The following is a 7,604-nucleotide window of genomic DNA, read 5'->3' as shown; positions in this document are numbered from 1 at the left end:
TTCTGGCTAGGGTTTCTATACCTGGAATAGACGGGGATGTCAAGACCTATGGATCCATATACAACTGCTCGCGTCCACCAGTTCTTATAACTGGCAGTTATTAGTTACCAAAGCTAAGGGATTTTTGGTTCAAACTCAGTGTAGAATTTAGTATGTACTTATATCCATTGCGTTTAAAATAAAGTGCATGTATTCTCAGCCCAAAAATATAGATTGCAAAAGCAATTAAAAAGGGAGCAAATGAAACTCACCTTAGCAGCACATAAAGTCGTTCACCGAAATATGACCGAAACTCGGAATACCAAATAACCGTAGATCTCAACCTAGAGAACATATGTTGGTCAATAAATGTCTATCAAGCTAGGTCAGGTCATAGTGTATCACAATCCTAATGCTCGAGATCGACATACAAAAGTTATCAAAAGTCGTTTCAAAAAGTCAATCTGACTAAATACTATAGTTGAATGATAATGGCAATCGAAACATTCTAACATTTCACATAGTTTCCCAATTCTTGTAAAATTAAACTATAGTTTTTATAAGGCTTTAAAATATGATAAAACAATCAATTTTGACAATTGCTCAACAAGACGAGACGTGCCTTATATAGAAATTCATTTACTCGATTAGTAATATTTGAAAATCCAATTTATCAATCTTATAAACAAGTTGTTTAAATATCAATTGCAGATTCAAAAGCAATTCAATTAATGTAAATCATAATTCAGTTGACCATATCTTTAAATTCATTCATCGAAATTACGCGATTTCTAAATGAAAAGTTATTGATTTTTCGCCAGCTTTCCAAAAACATGCATAGCATATACATTTTATCAGTAATTTATGTATTTAATTCGTGATTCATCATAAACTGTTTAACAATGAAATTTAGCATACAAGCATGCATAAATATATATACTCAAGCACTAGACATGGATACACTTTTAATATATAAAATATTAGATATGAATGTTCACGTATCAATATTGTGATTCAATATTGCAGGAAAGTACGTAGACGCAATGAAGATGATAAACACTAGGTTTGACTTGCGAACAATACCCACGAACATTACCCATAACCTCCATAGTTATAACCCATAGTTTCCTTAGCTCTATCTTGCTCGAAAACCATTTTGAAATCATTTGGACATAACCTCGTCGTAGTATTTTATGTATAATACTAATAATTATTATACTACTAATAATAATAATAATAAGATTAATAATAATATTAATCTTAATAATAATAATAATAATAATAATAATAATAATAATAATAATAATAATAATTATTATTATTATTATAATAATAATAATAATAATAATAATAATAATAAAATAAATTAAATAAATATACGGAGTAATATTAGAGAAAGAGGGATAGATAGATTCAGCTGGAACCAGATCGAGCTTTTATAGTACCTGACTTGAAACAGTACCCCATGCGATCGCATGGGGTTTAGCCTCCTTGGCCATGCGATCGCATGGCTATGGGATCCAGCTCACAATCGTTTTGTACACTAGCTTGTCGACATATTATTATAATATAAATATAATATATTTAATTTATATAATTAATTATATATTATATTATATTCACGTGCATAGTTGACTTGCAATTTTTGGTCCGTTGACTCGTACATTGTTACTCGACTTATGTCCTGGTTCCGATTTCTCGAATGCATTTTCGTACGCTTAGAAAACTAGTACTTTTCGTTACGCGACGTGTACCTTTATCAAAAATTAAATTTAATTATTGATAAACTATGTCACTCGAAGTGTTGCTTTAATCAATTAAGTGTTTTGGTTATTTGCTTCTATAAATCATCGTCTCATAGTATATACATATACATATATACATTTTCATTTTAAAATAGTGTTTTACTGTATCAAAGTTACTGCAGCAAAGTTTTTTTTACTGTAGCAAATAGTGATTTTCGAAAACACTGTAGCTTTTCGGGTACTGTAGCAATTCGAAAATACTGTAGTAAATTAGTGTTTTACTGGTTCATCTTAAACGTTTTAGTTAACTTATCTAAATATCAATCGAATCAATAATCGAATGTTACTATCGTTTTCTAAATAACTTGAAATCATATATATATATGCACATTAAGTTATATATATATTGTTCGTGAATCTTCGAGAACAGTCAAAGAATAATTGATTACATGTATATAGTTCCAAAACTTTCGTGACTCAACATTACAGACTTTGCTTATCGTGTCGAAAACATTAAATCATTTAAAGAAAAAGTTTAAATTTGGTCAAGAATTTCCGGGTTGTCACAACATATGACCCGATGTGCAGATTTTCATAGTGGCAAACAAATCATACGCACAAATTCTACTTGACTACTTGCATAATGGGATCAACATCAACTTTCACTTCAAGGTTAATATATTTTCAACCAACTTCCGCCATGAATCTAACCATTCGGAACACGAATTTCAAAATAGTAAAATGTTAGACAAGCCGTGCAACGCACGGGCATTGGCTCCTAGTCATATATATATATATATATATATATATATATATATATATATATATATATATATATATATATATATATAGAGAGAGAGAGAGAGAGAGAGAGAGAGAGAGAGAGAGAGAGAAATACTAATGACAACCATTAGAACTGTCTTTAACAAATAAAATCGTGCAGATTTTGATTGTACATTTGAAATAATCAACAACTCCATACAAATAACTACCCATAAATTACAAAAAGTACAACATTTTTCAACACAAATTATTTTTTAAAGATAGCCTAAAGGGTTGTCATTAACATTTTTCTTAAGTTTAAAAACTTTGTCGAGATATTTTTTTTAGTATTACTTAGTAATTTTTTTATATAACTTATTATTATTATTATTATTATTATTATTATTATTATTATTATTATTATTATTATTATTGTTTGGGAACTGATTCGTACACCACTTAAATTTTGCCATACACTACTAAAGTATATCTTTTGACCATTTTGCCCTTTCTACTTCACCTCTTTTTATTTTCTTAAAATCAAAACCCTTCTTTTATTTGCCTAGATTGAAACGGTTCATCACTGTAATATCGTATACCACATATACAAATTAAAGAGCGTCTTCTATCTCGTTCTTCAAAATATATGTCACCATTTCTCTAATCAATTAGGATAATGAAGGTACGGGTAATATATGAACCCTAGATCTAAAACATAACTAATAGATAGTATTGTTTAATAATTATTGAAGCATCTAATTATTGTTTTGTGATTATCTGTTATCGTAGTTTCTTTTATCTATTTGAACGTTAGTTTCTTTTACCTGGCAATAGTGTCTCCAATTGTTTATTTGATTCTAAGAATTACTCATGTGTTGAATAATTTACTTTTAGCAATGGACGATGATGACTTTTGAGTCCTTCCTAGTTCATAGTAATCTTATTCTTATTTTATTATTGTTCTTAATTCTTAAGTAAACTTATATATCTATCCAACAGAGTTTATCTAATTTTGTTCTTATTATAATAGAATATAGAACATGAACTGGTGAAAAAAGATTTGTTGAAATAATTACAGAAACAAAGTGAATTAATATAATTATGAGAAAGGATAAAATGTTCAAAAACTTTAGTTTGGTGGTGTATGGCAAAAACTAAGTGGTGTACGGATCACCTCCGTTATTGTTATATTACCCTTCTATACTAATAAGCATAAGAGTTTTGGTCATTTTCACTTTTCAAAGGACATTTCAAACACAATTACAAAACACCCCCTAACTATGTTACATGTGCCAACTTTTCAATGGTAAAAAATATAATTTTTTTATTTTATTACTCCGTAAAAAACATTAAACAAACTTTACCCAAATTTTTAACGGACCGTATCTTCCAGCTCGCTGCGCGTTAAATCACTCCGACGTCACCGTTCAATAATATTACGAACACAACGCAACTAACTATACTCAAAACGGACACATTTTAAATAACACTAAATATTTCAGGCTATCTTTCATACACACACATATATATACACGTATAATAAACAACTCAAACTAACTAAATCATATTGATGGTTCCACCCCTCCTTTTACAAGATTTTTCCGGCGTTAAAAATGCGCAGACCATTAGGTATGCTAGATACTACCCACGTGTATCCAAACACACACGCAATGTTGCGTTCTTAATTATGTAAATACATAACACTACGTTAAGTATGAGTATGCAACCCAAAGGTCCCGCCGCATCGCGCGAGCCGATTCGAATCTAGTTTATGACAGTTTTGAAGTTATAAATATGAAAATAAATAATATTTTGTATACTTAAACGTGACCCTCATTTTCCTAAAATATATTGTAAAAAATTTATTTATCAATTAATTGACTTGTTTCCCTTTTAATTATTACTCCGTATTATATTAAGATTTAACTAGTTGTGGAGCCCTCACTTCGCGCCGGGGGCTCCGTTTTGAATGCGAGTAAAAAAAAATGTCTTAATCTATTTTGTAAAAAAGAATTTTTTTCGACATCTAACATTGAAGGGTTGTTCCTTTTGTGAAAGTTGCTTCTTTTAGCGTTAAATTAGTTGATCTATTTTGTAAAAAAGAATGTTTTTCGACATCTTTTGGTAGCATTGAAGGGTTGTTCCTTTTAAGAAAGTTGTTTCTTTTATCGTTGGAGACAAAAAAAAAAAATGTAGCGCAGTAGTGGCCTATGTGAGTCCTACTGTTTGAGCGCAGTATACAACTCGGTAAAGCTTGGTGGGTGTTATTATTCATTATTTTTGATGTTAGTGATGGGATAAATAATAAGTTAGAATATAGGTATAAAGTGGAGGTTCGATTTGTATTTTAATGAAAGTTAGGGGGTTAGGTTTGGGAAAAGTGAAAAGTTCATTATTTTTTGTGTTAGCGATGAGATAAATAATAAGTTAGAATATAGGTATAAAGTGGGGGTTCGATTTGTATTTTAATGGAAGTTAGGGGGTAAGGTTTGGGAAAAGTGAAAAGTTGAATAGTACTATTCATAACAAATAAGACAAATTTTGTCTATTAGTTATGTTGGTAATTACGTCACGTTTACTATTTCATTATAGATCCTAAAGTTTTTTTTTTTTTTTTTTTTTGTATGATAACCCCTAATGTATGCATTCGGTTTCATGTTGATCACAGACCTAACTAGCGTTATCTTATCTCCGTTAATTACTATGACGTACATTACAGATGAGCGTAGAATAGTCATTGTGTGTTTCTGTCTATTATAACATATATAACCATCTGTTTCCAACCTTGTAAACTGATTCACATAGTGTGTTATGATTATATATTTAGTTTGTGAATTTGTTGTAAATATGAATTGTGCCTGAATTAATGTTAGTATTGTTTATAGTGGTCCAATTGCAAGTTTCTACAATGAAACAACAACAACAACAACAACAAAACCCAATACGACATAAGTGGTGTATGTGAGAGGTGAGATGTAGAAAATCTTTCCTCTATTCGAGAATAAAGACAAGTCATTTCTCCACCCAGAGTGAAAACACTATCAAAAGTAGAGAAAGTCATCTATCTCTCTATTCGACAGATAGAGAGATTGCTTCCGAGTGGACCTCCGGCCAATAAGTAGGAAAAATTTTAAAAATATTAAATTAAATTAAAAATAAAATTGAGACGCCATGAAAATAGTAAAATCAAATTTCCATGGGTTTTAAATCCTGCCTGAAATTTACTTTAGGCTCTAAGAGTCAGTCAAATCGCCAATAAATCGACGCTTGCTGTCGACTCAAAAACTAGAGTCGTATATCACTAAAATATCACTAATTGTTTTCAATAAAAAATAAACTATATTAACAAAATCTACATAGGTAATATTATTACCCAATTACTCATGACATGGAGCATCACTGAAATATCCCATGTGATGAATTTTCACAATACAGAGCTCGGGATATTGAGATGTAAGCAAAATATAAATAAAAGTGTTAGTAAATAATGGGCAAATTGATCGAAACTTGAATAATAACATAAAAACGTGAACATATTTGATGAAACATTACTGTATAGTTGATCCAAGGAAGGTGTATCCAAGTTTGTATAGTCAGTTCATATAGTTTGTCTTTTCAACCATCGGTTCATCCATATTCAATTGTAGATATTATGGTTTGTTTGATACAGAATGAGATACGTGAATATGAAAAGTCCATTTGAAGATTTAAGACGTGTGTTTGTGTATGTATTATTCAGCTCATGGGTTAAGGTTTCAAATAGTTAAGCATACAATAACCTATCTACCCTCTTGTGATACTAACTAAAGAAAATGAGTTAACGGAGGCGGTTAGGCTTGGGGATTAAGCAGAAATCAAATGCATACATTAGGGGTTCATGCTACAAATAAACTTTAGGTCCATGGTGAATTTTTTTTGTAAAATTAAACATTAGGGACGAGTGGTGATCGAACCTAAAACTAATCTAGTGAATAAGTTAAGGTTGGAGTGCTTAAATTTGGGAAAAAGTGATTGATAGATTGTTTTAGCTCTGGCAATCGTGCAAACCCCATCGAAATTTGAATTCACGAGGATGTAAAACAATCAATCAGATTAGCTTATCCAAATAGATTAAATTAGCCAATATCTAAGGTGATTAAACCTCGGTGAGGGCCGGAGTTTAACCGGTTAGCTTTGTTGTAATACTACAGAGTGATTTTGACAGAGTAACGTTAAGGTAAGAACGTCCTCTATAATGAATGACTCACGAGTGTATTTATAGATGCCAAAAGTTAGTTAGATGGAATGATGACGTGACACATGTCCCTTTCATGATCGTAACAAACGAATCCTAACAAACTTTCCTGAATTCATGGGTTGATGTGGCATACACGCTCCATTCGCGTGTTTTGTCTTATATGTGTACACACAGTATCCGTGAGCAGGCTACCGGGTAGCCAGCACACTTAATCGGGTGGAAGGGCTTATGCGTGGCCTAAGGTCTTCAAGTATTTCTTCATGGTGGCTTACACCCGGATAACCTTTTAGACAATTCACACGTTCGTGAGCATATTATCGGGTAGGCAACACATTTAGACAGCTGGAAGGGCTTACATGTAAACATGGCCTAAAGTGTTTCTTCGCGGTAACTTATACTCGGATAATCTTGTGATGACCCGGAAATTTCTGATCAAATTTAAACTTAATCTTTGTATGATTAACATTTCCGACACGATAAGCAAAGTCTGTAATATTGATTCTCAAAATTATTGAACTAATGTTATATATTCAGTTAACCTTTGACTATTGACCAACGATTCATGAACATCTATTTGAAAATAGATATATATATATATATATATATATATATATATATATATATATATATATATATATATATATATATAAATTGGAATATTAATTATTCATAAATAACTTGCAATGTGTATTAAAAAACTGATTTATGTATATTAAAAAGATATATACATATATATAATTTCAAGTTATTTAGTAAACGATATTAACATTCGTTTATTGATTCGATTGATATTTAGATAAGTTAACTAAAGCGTTTAAGATGAACCAGTAAAACACTAATTTGCTACAGTATTTTCAAATTGCTACAGTACCCAAAATGCT

Source organism: Rutidosis leptorrhynchoides, chromosome 5, assembly GCF_046630445.1.
Source record: "Rutidosis leptorrhynchoides isolate AG116_Rl617_1_P2 chromosome 5, CSIRO_AGI_Rlap_v1, whole genome shotgun sequence".
Taxonomy (NCBI): Eukaryota; Viridiplantae; Streptophyta; class Magnoliopsida; order Asterales; family Asteraceae; genus Rutidosis; species Rutidosis leptorrhynchoides.
This window is presented reverse-complemented; position numbering follows the sequence as displayed.